This window comes from Monodelphis domestica, chromosome 3 (assembly GCF_027887165.1).
Source record: "Monodelphis domestica isolate mMonDom1 chromosome 3, mMonDom1.pri, whole genome shotgun sequence".
Lineage (NCBI taxonomy): Eukaryota > Metazoa > Chordata > Mammalia > Didelphimorphia > Didelphidae > Monodelphis > Monodelphis domestica.
The window spans coordinates 305,936,821-305,950,770 of record NC_077229.1 but is presented as its reverse complement, the minus strand read 5'-3'; the positions used below and the strand labels follow the sequence as shown (position 1 = coordinate 305,950,770).

Genomic DNA, 13,950 nt, shown 5'->3' with positions numbered 1-13,950 from the left:
CAAATTGCAGAAGGAATAGGAAGTAAAAGCCAAAGCTCCCTTTGGGGAAAGAAGCACCAGGATAATCATGAACTTGTGAGTAGCATAGTGATTAGAACAAAGATAAAATGATATTTGCAAGCTGTGAGCAGAATATCACTGGAAGTCACAACTATCACAGGAAGCAATTAATAAGTAAATGGGGTTTTTGATTCATCTCATTTAAAGTAAATGTAGTAACAGTAGGAAAGAGGGGATATAGTTTTCTAAGTAAGCTATGTAAAAAGGAAACAAATTGATTGTAATTAAAATGGTATGCATACCGAAGTGATAATTCTTCATTCCTATAAATTCACATTTGTTTTTTCGATGAATCCTGAAAACCACTCTATTTACCACTGTTAAGAATTCCTAAGGTTCTGCAGATAATCAGGACCAAAACAATTCCCTCATATTCTCTTTATATCCTTGGGTCTATGTCTCTGCCTCTGGAAATGCCTGTCTTTCCTACCCTCAAGAATCCTTTTAAGGAGTCCTTTTAAAGTCATTTAGTCCATATACATCAAATTATGCATAGCAATATTTTATGTGATAGGAAACAACTCAAAACAAAGTAGATGCCATCTGGAAACAAAGTATATTATGGAATAAATAGCTAAACTAATTGTGGTACATGAATATGATGGAATACTGCTGCACAGTAAGAAATGCTTACAAAGAATTCAGAGAAGCTTGGGAAGACATGAATTTATGCAGAAAGAATTAAGTAGACTCAGAAACATAATAACAATAAAAATGGAAAGCACAAAAAATAAAGAAACTGAATGCTGTTTAATCATACTGGCCAAACTTAGGCCTGAAGAAATGAGAAAATAATTTCTATTCCTTTGTTACAGAAGTGGTACATTCTGTATTTGGAATGCCACATGTACTATTAGATTCTGCTGCTATGTTATTTCACTGAAATCCCTCCCCCTTCTATTTTCCTTAGTTATAGGGGATGATTCTCTGGATTATGGAAGGAGAGAAATATACTTAGGAATTATGATTAGAAAAAAAAACAAATACAAATTTAAAATTCCAAGAAAGAGAAATCATTTAGTCCAACTTTTTCACTCAGTAGAAGATCAAATAGTGATTGTATAGCAGAACCAAAAGCAGAGCACACAGGCAGCTAATTATGTTGGTAGATGTAACACTGAACTAACAATCAGGAAGACCTGAGTTCAAATACTTAAGACACTTACTAGCTGTGTAACCCTGGACAAATCATTCAACCTCTCTTAGCCTCTGTTTTCTCAGCTGTTAAAAAGGGGAAAAGAAAAAAGGGAAGGTATGAAATAATAGCACTAGCTATCTGGGGTAGCCATGGGGAACAGATGGTATTTTATATATGAATCTATATGTATATATAGTGCTTTATAAATCTTACAGTGCTATGTAAATATTATTATTACTGATCCTTGCTACTGACTTTTATATTATTATTGATGACTTTTTTTAATAATGGAACTAATGGTGTAAGATAAAGACTAGAAAAAGACTCTATCATGATGCTATCATTTATTTTTATAACTTTACTTGTGCTGTGGGGTGGGCCAGCATCTCACAGGGGATAGGGTCTTGGAGGTGGGATGGTGTTGGTGAAATGATGAATGGGACACAGCTTTTGCATTCAACCCACAGCACAGGTTCCACAGGATAAACTGCTCCACCTTGGCTGAGACCTGGCTTTATTTTATACCCTCATGATCACACATCTACTCAGCACACAGTTTCATTCTCAAAATACATGTTTCCATAGAACATGACAACAGACAGGAAGTCTAGGGACATAGTCAATGAAGCATTGTTGCTAAGTGCAAGATCAGAGGGTAGAATCAACATGACAGAGATATAGATTAGGGAATTCAAAGCACAGATTTTCCAGAAGTTTTTATCCCTAGAAAAGAGGGTCCTATCTAAGTGGGTATATAAGAATCCTTAGGTTTAATTTTGTAAGTGGGCTCTCCTGGTAATATCCTAGGGGGAGAGAGTGGGACATCTGTATTAACCCTGCAAGCATGTTGCTCTCATGTATTTTTCCTGGGACCAAGTAAGAATAATAATCATAGCAATTCCAATAATAAGGGGAGGTTAATAAGGAAAGTCATTTAGGGGGGTTTCAGTGGGTGTTTCCATCCTTCCTGGAGGTTGCTTTGGAGTCCCTGGTTTCCACGTGGACCATGTCAAACAGCATGGTCTTTGATGGTTCGTGGTGCTTAAGATAGAATTGTTGGGCATATTGAATACTTAAGACCAATGACCATGACCTCTCTCATCCTACCACTAATTTTCCCTTTTATTCCCATAAACTAAATCCTCCTTAGTTTCTAGCAATGATAATCAAAGAAAAATCTGAAGGACAGATAGGATAGTTTTGATTACAGATGAATCCTTGCTTAACATGTACCTATTAGTCCATTTGGTTAAACTATTATTTCCCAAATTCGCTGGCTCTTTAGTATAACACATTTCTAAATTTGCCAAGTGATTTTGTGTGTGAGGTGAGGGGGGGGCCTGTGGGTGAACAGAAACTGGAGAAGAACATAATCTAAGTGCACTGATAAAAAAACTGGCATTCACACCTGAACTGGTTTTTCTTCCTCTTTCTTCCCTTTGCAGTGATCCAACTTAAATAGAGCTGCCAGATCACAGGATCATAGATCCTAAGATGGAAGGGACCTGAAAGACCATCTAGTCCTTAATCTTCCTAAATAACCCCTTATATATTGTCACTAACCTGATGAGTTTCCTTGCATGGAAATATGAAGGAAATGGGGCATAGACTAGGTATGAATGCTAAGTCTCCCTACTACTTATCACATCAAGCTTATATTCTTTTTATCATATATTCTTCAGGAATATCATATATTCCATTAACTGGCTCACCAGAACTATCCAATTCATAGCCCCAACACACAACTTCTGATCTGATCATGTTGGATTGTGAACGGCTTTAAAAACCAAGGCAAAAAGTCTATATTTTATTCTAGAGGCAAGAGGGGGACATGGGAATTTATTTAGTTGGGGGAGGAAGTAACATGGTTGGATGTATATGTTAGGAATGTGATGTTGGCACCTAAATGGAGGGTGGACTAGAGTGAGGAAAGACTTGGGGCAGGGAGACCAACCTGAAGTCTACTGCAATAGTTTAGGTGTGAGGCAATAAGGGTCTTCTGTAAGAAGACAACCATTTAAGAGGAGAAAAGAGAAAGAGAAATATATATATATATATATATATATATATATAATGTTAAGAAGTAGAAACAAGACCTGGCATCGGATTAAATGTGGAGGAGGAGTGAGTGCAAGTGATGAGCAAAGGATGAGCAGTTCAATGGTAATAAAGAAAGTAAAAAGGGAAGGATGACTTGACAGGAAAGAGAATGAATTCTGTTTTGAAAATGATGAGTTTGAGAAGTCTACAGAATATCTAGTTCAAGATGTCCAAGAAGTTGGCAACACAAGACTGGAGTTCAAGAGAGAGAGAGGTTAAGACTCGATAAACAGGTCTGGGAATCATTTGTGTAGATTCTATTTAAGTCAGGGGACTTGATAAGATCATCAAATGAGCTAGTATAGAAGGAGAAGAGAAGAGGGACTAGAACAGATCCTTGGGAGATACCAAGTTTCCCATCAAGTTTCAACAAAGTATAGTAGAAAAAGGAATAGATACAAAGTTAAATCATAACTCTATACTGGAAAGAGTGCTGGTTATTTACTAACTTATGTGACCTTGGAGTCACTTTAACTCTCTAGGCCTGTTCCCTCATCTATAAAATGAGGGAGTTGAATCAGATTAACTCTAGGGTGCTTTTCAGTTCTAAATCTAGGGTTCTCTAAAATTTATTTCCTGAGAGGACTGATACCCTGATTCAATTTTCTAAGGCTTAATTTACCCACCTATAAAATGAGGGGTTCTCAAGTCCTTTATAACTGAGATACATGAGACACTTAAGAATTTAAGTGTTTTTTTCACTGTCACATAACAATTATGTATCAACGGTCAACAGTTAAATCCATCTCTTTCCTATTCCAAGGCTAGCCTCTTTCCAGTATTGCATTGACCCTCAAAAAGGTATAGAATGCTATAGTGAAAAGAGGTTAAGGGAAAATTTTTAACTATGATAGATCAAATTAAATGTTTGTGCAAAGCCAGGATTGTGACATGTAATACCTATTTTTTTGCAGCTAGACCACTGGGCAGTGAAATACTATGTGGCTGTAGTAAATAAGTTGTGGCATATTACTAATGAAAACCTGATACATGAGAAGTGTCATAAAAGACATATTCAATGATAATCATGACCAGAAGAGAAAATAAAAAAGGACAGTCCAAGTGTTGCTTTGGTATCTTTATCTATAAAAATAATGATAATTACTTGCATAGTGAACAGAAAACTAGCACTATATTCTTATCCATATACTGTATTCTGTATATAGTAGTCCTGTAGACAGAGGGTCTGAGTTCAGATAAATACTCTGATGCTAACACCTTTATGACCTTGAGCAACTGACTTCATCTTCATCAGTCTCAGTTTCTGCATCTGTAAAATGAAAGAGTTGAACCTTCTAAGGGTCCTTCTTGCTTTGGATAGAATTTATTGCACTAGAAAGAAGGTATATCAAGGATACTGGCTACATCCTTTGTGAAGATCTGTGGAAAGCCATCATCAAATTTCACCTAGGTTTCTCATCCATAGAAAAGGGGTACGAGGTTGCAATCTGTGCCAGGAGAAGGACTATCAACATGGATAAAATAATTCAGACATTTACACATCAGCAATATAAAAGAATATGAATTATTCATTTGGCATTACTGTAGAACATAATTTCATATTTAACATTATAGAAAGAAAAGTAATGACATAAAAATGTTCTCATAGAGCCCATATTCATATAGAATGGAACACTATGGTGTCTTAAGAACAAAGCTTGAAAATGATGCCCTGAGGAAAGCTCCCAGAAGTAACATGGCATCTCTGATTCTAGGTTTGTAAGAAATAGTTCTCTCTCACAATCAGGACTAGGGGGAGATGAAATCCCTAAACTAAAATATTTTATTATTCTATTACTGAATATTATAGTCCTACCTACTTACCTAATATAAATTGGTCAAGGGCAGCTAGGTGCTACAGTGAATAAAGTGCTGGGTCTGACATCAGGAAAACTCATCTTCCTGGGTTCAAACTTGACCTCGGATACTTTTTAGCTCCGTGACCCTGAGCAAGTTACTTAACCCTGTATGCCTCGGTTTTCTCATCTGTAAAATGAGCTGGAGACGAAAATGGCAAACCACTCCAGTATCTTTGCCGAGAAAACCCCAAATGGGGTCTCAAAGAGCTGGATATGACTGAACAATAACAACAGAAAACCACTCTATGTGTGTCACCTTGGTGAAGTCTGTGCTCTTTTGATTTAGATTTTAAATTATCAAAAATCCCTTAGAATGTCACTCTCTCACCTAGAAAAAATACTTCATTCTCTTGGATTCAAGTAGGGTCCTAGATGTTTGGGTCCTGAGGGAGCAGCATGTTTTAGGGAACTGAAAATATCGTATTTTGTCTATATACTTGACTGAAAGAGTCGAGGCTGATTCACAGAATTTGAAGTGCTACATCTGAAGATACAAATAAGTATGCTACCTGGTGATGTCTTTTCTTCTATTCCTGGGATGCTAGTATGAGCAAAGGAGATTTTTTTTCTTTTTAGCATAATTTGTTTTGTTACTGATTAAAAGTTTTTAGAGAATATAGAAAGCATCAACTTTCTAAAACTGATGTCAATTCTGCTATAACTCTACATATTAATTCCCTAAAAGCACTTTGCTATACACAATCTCACAATAAAAACCACAGGGTTTATGGGAAAAATGGAGGTTGGAAAATAACTTTCAAAAACTTCATCAGTGACAGATAAAAGTGGGAGCACAATTTTATACATCAATGATTAAGAATACAGATATATTACAAAAAATAATGGCAACATACATAGCTTAGGCTGCTGCTTGACCTCTTCCCCAGTGCCCACAAGGACAAGGCTGGCACTATTTGAAAGTTAGGGCTCTGATTTGGAGGTCATGGTCTTAGTGGGATGGGGTGGAGACTGAAGATGAGCCATCTTTTTCCCACAAAGATATACAATAAGTACAGTACTTTACCTTTTAAAAAGATCTGGCTTGCTTAAGGAAGTGTCTGAAAGGCTACAGCTCATGAATTATTGGAGAAAGTTGTGGTTTCTTCATTCTTATCCTCCAGGAAGAAATTGAGAATGTGCGAACAACATGCTCAACTCATTCTCTAATCCATTGGTCAACAAATTCGTGTTTTCAAAACAAGTTGGTTATAGCAAAACTGACTACACAAAAGGTGATGTTCTCTTGATTTATAGATAATTAGCTAAATACTACTATTGGTCATTTTCTTTCAACCTTCAGTAACACCCACTCCTACCACTAGAAAAGCCTAATATGACAATGTAGCAAGATACTGGCTACACAAGGGCCAATCTGTACCACGTACAATGTGGGGAAGGGCAAAAACCAAGAACATCCAAGGATATGTTTCTGCCCTTTTCCTCATTGTGTCAGCAGCTTCTCACTTAACTCCCTTTCCCATGAGAGAGGTCAGAGATCTCACATTTTATGAACTGAAACTTTATATTTTTAAAATCTGGGCAAAACAAAGATGTATCAATCTGCCAGAACTAGCTTGGAGAAGGTACTGTACAATCTGAACTCAAAAAAGGCCAAAAAAAGCAACCCCTGCATGATGTTCAGGGCACTGGACTTGGAGTAAAGAAACTTGGTTTTTACTTGTTTTTTTTTTCCCAGCTTTTGACACTTCCCAGCTGGGAGTCCCTAAGTGGCTAGTAGTCCCTTACACCTTCACTCATCTATGAAATACTTGTACTCCCTAGCTCATAGGGCTGTTGTAAATAAATGCTTTGTAAATGCTAAAAAGCATTGTTTAAATGCAGGCTATTATATATCATTACCACTAGTGTCATACTTATCCTTGGAGGCTAAAAGAGAAATCTCTGTCTGCCTCCCATTATATCCTTAACTCTCAGCAGCTTAGAATCCTAGTGCTTTCTTTTTTTTTTTAAACCCTTGCTTTCTCTCTTAGAATCAAGACAAGTATGAGTTCCCAGGGCAGAAGAGTGGTAAGGGATAGGAAATTAGGATTAAGTGATTTGTCCAAAGTCAAATAACTAGGAGGTTTCTTTAGGTCAAATTTGAACTCAGGACCTCTCATCTCTAGGCTTGGCTCTTGATCCACTTAACCATCTAGCTGTCTCCAAGAGTGTCTTATTTTTCAAAGAAAAATATAAATGAGTTCTTTTTACTGTGACTAAAAGTAGTAGGTCCTTAACTGCTTGTTAAATTGACTTGAACAATCTGAAGCATGTTTAGCATGCCTTGACTTAAACAATGTAATTCAATTTATAACTGCTCTAACTTTTAGCTGGAAAAGAGGCAGACCTTATAGCCTGCCTTTTCTTAGGTCAAAAAGGTCCTTAGTGATCAAGTTCCTTACTTTACAGCTTTAAAAACTTAAAACAGCACTAAAACTTCTGGGATACCCTGTGTGGTGCTTTAATGTCTTAAAAATGCTTTATAAAGAGCTAAACCAATTGTACAAAAAATCAAGCCATTCTCTAATTAACATGAATAGGCAATTTTCAGTTAAAGAAATCACAGCACATGAAAAGTATTCTAAATCTCTTATAATCAAAGAGATGAAAATCAAAACAACTCTGAGGTATCACCTCACTCTAGCAGATTGGCTAACATGACAGCGAAGGAAAGCAATGAATGCTGGAGGGGATGTGGAAAATTCATGCATTGCTGGTGGATTTGTGAATTGATCCAAGCATTCTGGAGGGCAATCTGGAACTATGCCCAAAGGGCGATAAAGGACTGTCTGCCCTTTGATCCAGCCATAGCACTGCTGGGTTTGTACCCCAAAGAAATAATAAGGAAAAAGACTTGTACAAGAATATTCATAGCTGTGCTCTTTGTGGTGACAAAAAAATGGAAAATGAGGGGATGCCCTTCAATTGGGGAATAGCTGAACAAATTGTGGTATAAAATACTATTGTGCTAAAAGGAATAATGAAGTGGAGGAATTCCATGTGAGCTGGTACGACCTCCAGCAATTGATGCAGAATGAGATGAGCAGAACCAGGAGAACATTTATACAGAGACTAATACACTGTGGTACAATTGAATATAATGGACTTCTCAATTAGTGGCAATGCAGTGATCCTGAACAACCTGGAGGGATTTATGAGAAAGAACACTATCCATATTCAGAGGAAAAACTGGGAGTAGAAACACAGAAGGAAAACAACTGCTTGATTACATGGGTTGAGGGGATATGGTTGGGAATGTAGACTCTAAATGAACATCCTAGTGCAAACACCAACAACATGGAAATAGGTTCCGATCAAAGACACATTTAATACCCAAAGAAATTGCTCACTAGCCACGGGAAGGGTGGGTGGAGGGAAGGGAGGGAAATAATGTGATTCTTGTAACCAAGGAATAATGTTATAAATTGACTAAATAAATTAATAAAATAAATAAAAATGCTTTATATATAACCCTCTCAGATGCTCCTCACAACAGCCTGGGAGGGAGTGCTACTATTGTCCCCATTTTATAAACTGGGAAAATGTGAGGGAAGGAAATTTTGTAATTTGTACTGGGGTCACAGAGCTAGTAAGTATCTGAAGTAGAATTCTAATTCAGGTCTCCATAATTTCAAGTTTACTGCTCTATTCACTATTTCAGAGAGGCTGCATTGATGCCAAAGCAAATGCAAGATAAATCACTATATAATTGCTAGGTATCATTAGTAGTAGTAGTAGTAGTCATCGTCGTCGTCATAGTAGCAGCCGTTGTCATCATAGTAGCAGCAGCAGCAGCTAGGTAGTGCCGTGACCTGGATAGAGTGCTGGCCCTGGAGTTGGAATATTTGAGTTCAAATTTGGCATCAGATTCTTATTAGCTGTGTGACCTTGAGCAAGTCACTTAACTCTTTGCCTCAGTTTCTTCATCTGTCAAATGAGTCAGAGGATGAAATGACAAAGCACTCTAATATCTTTGCCAAGAAAACCCAACAAGAAGCCACAAAAAAGTCAACTCTAAAACAACTGAACAACAATAACAACAGTTATTTTTGTTAGGATTACTAGCTACAGTTGGGGAGGGAACAGGTAAAGGATAATGATGTAGGAGGCTGTCACATAGATGGGCTGTCAAGGAAGCTTGAGATCCTTAGAAGCAGAAGTAATTGAGGGACTGCATGGGGATCAGCTGTACAAAAGCCTAGGGATGGGAAATGAGATCTCACCATATTTATCACTTAATTGCTGGGTTCCACTCTGTGAGAGCAGGAAAGAGTATAGAAGTGGGAAAAGGAAAAGCAGTAGTGTCAATGATGTGTTGGCCCAGACAGAAAAAAGACAAACCTCCAGATTCACAACCAGGATAATGGTAGATCTTTCAACTTACCTCTCCACCATTTAGAGCAGAATAGCAGTAATTTCAGTTGTTCCATTCATCAAATTTATTAAGCACTTATTTTAAAAACAGAAGGCTGTTCCACGTAATAGGGGAGAAAAAATAAATAAGAGATTATCTCTTCCTTCCCACAGCTTGTTATCTTCTAGTTGGGAGAAAGGGAAAGAATTTGGCATACAGATAACTAAAATACCAAATTTATTCATTTTCTCAATGGCACATGTTTACAGATGATTACACATATGGTGAGTGTGGGAAGAATTCTGCATCTCCAGTCTGAGAACCTGAGTTCAAATTCCAACATGATCACTTATTATGTATGTGACTTTGAACAAGTGACAACCTCCCTGGAACTGAGTTTCCTTATCTATAAAATAAGGGAGGTAGACTGAATGTTCACTGAAGTCTCTTAGAGATCTAGGACAACACTGACCTACATTGCCCTTGAAGTAGAAGTCTTAACAAAAGCCTAATCTTGTGCTTGTTCTTCTTTGGTTACACCAAGAGGTCAAAGAAAGTCCACGAGTTTCTAAAAGAATGGATGCCCAGTGAAGAAAATGGAACCCATAGGACGATAAGGCAAAAGTCAGCTTAAATCACAAACCTCTAACATTAGCGCATAATAAATATGTATTGGACTAATAAGAATTCAATTTTGTAAATATTTACTGATTGGACACTATGAATGGGACACTACAAGATGCATGAATGTTAGGGGGCAAAGCCTAAGTACGAAGATGAAATGGGAAAGACAGAGGGAATAAACATTTCTATGGTACCTACTATGCACCAACCATTATATTAAACACTTTTCCCCAAATATGATCTCATTTTATTTCCATAGGAAGTGGGAATACCTTGGAGGTAGGACCTGTTATCCCTATTTTACAATGGAGAAATTGAGACAAAAAGAACTTAAATTCCTTGCCCAAGGTCACAGATCTAGTAAGTGTCTCAGTCAAATTTGACCCAGTTCTTCCAGACTCCAAGTCCAGCACTATCCATTATACAATCCAGCTGACTCCATGATCTATAATCTGTGTGCTCAGGGAGCTTCCATGGGGTGGGGGTGGGGGGGGCAGTATGTGTCAAGAGATAGAACTTAAGCCCATGTCTTCCAAACTTCCAGGACATCTCTTTATCCACTATACCTGTGATGGCAAACCTATATGGCATGGGTGCCAAAGAGGACACATAGAGACCCCTCTGTGGGCAGGTACACCCTCACCTGCCAGAGTTAGTTACTAAAAAGGCAGAGGTACTCAGGTGACACTGCTTCCTTTCCCCTCTCCACTACACCTCCCGATCTCTCTGCTTGGCACCCCAATGGGTGCACTTACTCTCTCCCCTGTCTGGTGTAAGGGTAGAAGGGCACAGCACACAGTGTCTAAAAGGTTCGCCATAATACCATTCTGTCCTTGAAATAGAAACATCTATAAAGTACCAAGTTGTGTGTAAAAGCATGTATAGTTACAAAAAAACCATTCATGAGATTTTAAAGAAAGATTATTTCTAAGTATAGGGAATGGGAAAAGGTGACTTGCAATCAGAGGGAATAATAATAATCATAATCACTTAATTGGTGCCAACTATATGTTAAACACTTTATAAATATCTTATTTTATCCTCACAAGAACCCTGGGAGGTGGATGCTATTATTAACCTCATTTTACCAATGAGAAAACTGAGGCAAACAAGAGGTGAGTTGACTTACCCAAGGTCATTCACCTGGTAAATGTCCAAGGCCAAATCTGAAATCACTCTAGCCCCAATGCTTTATCTCTTCTGCCACTTGGATGTCCCTAGCTAAGTACTTCAAAATAGAGGGGATTAAGTCTATAGAAGCAAGAATGTATAGGACATGTTTAGATCATGAAAAGTTGTCTAGTTTGGCTAATGGAGGAACGTATAGGGCAATGATGACGAACCTTTTAGAGACTTAGTGACCAAAAGGCAACCCTCATACTACATGTGAGTCCTCTACCTTACCCCAGACAGGAGAGGGAGGAAGCACTCCCACTGGGCTTCTGGACAGAGGGGTGGGTCATGTGAGAAATGTCCTCAGGATGACTGGAGAGGGGCACATGTGGCATAGGTTCGCCAACACGGGTCTAGGCTGTGGACAACCTCGAATGCCAAGCTAAAGACAAAATCCCTAAAGTATTTTTGATCAGATGAGTAATATGATGACACCCAGGCATTAGAAAAGTGATGTGATCAGTAATATATATGACAGACTAGACTGTGAGTTAGAGTGGCTACTGGAATACTCCAGAGAAAATGAAAACAGGGCTTGAACTAGAGTGATAATGGAGAAGAGACAATAGATAAGGAGGAGCAATAATGTTCAATAGAACCTCTAATGATTCAGTGAGACTCTGGGAGAAAGGAGAGGAGAGGAACCTCTAAAATCAAAGCCTACATGACCAGGAAAACTGCAATGTCATCAACAATAACTGAGAACAAGAAAGAGGAAAAAGGAAGTTTGAGAGGGAAAATTAGTTTCATTTTAGACATAATAAGTTCAGAGTGCTGATAAAGTATCCAGGATAAATTTTTCAAATTGTGGAGCTCTGATTTGACCTCAAATTTACTACCACTACTACTACTGCTGTTGCTGCTGCTGCTACTGCTGCTGCTGCTGCTACTATTACTGCTGCTACTCCTACAACTAATAATAACAATAATATTTTACATGGAACTTACTATGTGCCAGGCACTGTGCTAAGTACTTTATAATTGTCTCATAATACTTTATAAATCTCATTTAATTCTCACAAAAGCCATGGTAGATAGATGTTATTATCCCCATTTTGCAGATGATGAAATTGAGGCAAACAGAGATTAAATGACTTGCCCAGGGTCAGACAGCGAGCAAATTTCCAAGCTTAGATTTGAACTCAGGTTTTCCTGACTGCAGAACCAATACTCTATCCATCCTACCTCCTAGCTGCTCCATATCCTGATCCTTCCCTTAAGTAGGACAGCTAGAGCCAAAAGGCCTCAGGAATATAATGGTTTTCCTGAAGTACAAAGAAAAGATACAGCAGGAAACTGGTTATGTAAACCTACTAGATCTGCAGCTTAGTAGAGTTAGATTTTAGTCTTAAAATAAAGATTTGTGATTCATCTGCATAAAACTGAAAGTTTTTGCATAAAAACTGACCCTAGGAGAGTAAAGATGAGGGATCAAGGGAGAGAAAATTGTGAGAAGAGGCTAATAAATATACTATTATCTGGCAATGAATCCTGTAATTAATAAATTGCGAAAATTATAGAAATATATGTGTGTATACAGAAACCCACACATATATTGTCTGGGCTCAAGCAGGGTAGCAGGTAGGAATGGCTAAATTCAGAAATGAATGTGGTATGAAAACAAAAAGCATCAACAAAATAATGTTTTTCAAATATCTGACATCAACTAGAAAATAATCATCAATATTTATTGAGCAAGAAGTACATAATTTTATAATAGGACACTTTCAATGCAGAGGGCTTGTGAAGGGTCATGAGGAGAGGCAGTGCTGGAGAAAAGAAGACCTTACTGCCTTTTTAGAAGAAAAGATCATGGGTTCAGTTTCTTTTGGAATAAATTTTTCTGCTCAATGTTTACTCACTAGGCAACCTTAGTGTAGTCTACCCTAGCAATTTATAATTTTGCAATGTTTTATTCTCCTGCCAGAAAGCATTTATGCATTAGCAGTTTTCATTTATTTTACCATTAACCTCTATACACCAACAGAGAGTTGCTGAAATAAGAATGGTGGGAAATGGAAAGATGCCATAAAAGAACACTTTCAAGTTCTAGGTGTGTTGTGATTCCTCTGTTCCGGTATGAAATATATACTGGTACTCCCTTTTCCCAATTCTTATCCCTATTTTTATTATAAATGAGGTCTCTCTAGATTTCTAAGGCAGAGGAGGGAAAACATACATAAAAATAAATGTTGATGAAAGGAGAAACATCGAGGCTTTAAATTGCGAGAAAGTGGGCATAAGGCATAGTTTCTCTTTCTGGTACTCCTACCACAACAACCATGCTCAATATCTATCCTATATGTTTCTGATTTGGTGCTTTGCCTACCTCTAGGTCTAAAGGCTACAGTAATACCCAGACAATACTTGTGATGCCAGCCACTGGTACCATAGAAAATGAACTGTATATCCAATCAGCTCCTAGCTCCTATTCATTCTACATCAATAAAACTTTTCACCTAATCCCTTCTCCTCCACTAAAGGACCACTACTGCAGTATAGGCTTTCCCTGAATTCTTACCTAGAATATTATATTATACTATCTCCATCTGTAAAATATTTTGGTAACCAAAATATTTTAATGATTGATTAATATTTAATGACTGAATTTCAACATATTTGATTTCCTTTGTAATCCTAGG

The 13,950-nt window shown here is 37.6% G+C and overlaps 1 protein-coding gene across 4 annotated transcripts in view; it reads right to left on the bottom strand.

Annotated features, from left to right (window-relative positions):
• Positions 1 to 13,950, bottom strand: part of FAM110B (family with sequence similarity 110 member B) — a 222,519-nt gene that overhangs the window by 150,274 nt on the left and 58,295 nt on the right. For 2 of the 4 annotated variants that reach the window (XM_007487094.2, XM_056823944.1), the window contains exon 1: positions 6,182 to 6,872. The exons of the other annotated variants lie outside the window; for them this stretch is intronic. The gene's annotated coding sequence lies outside the window, so the exon portion shown is untranslated. Of the gene's footprint in view, positions 1 to 6,181; positions 6,873 to 13,950 lie in introns of those variants that run through there. 4 annotated transcript variants of the gene reach the window in all.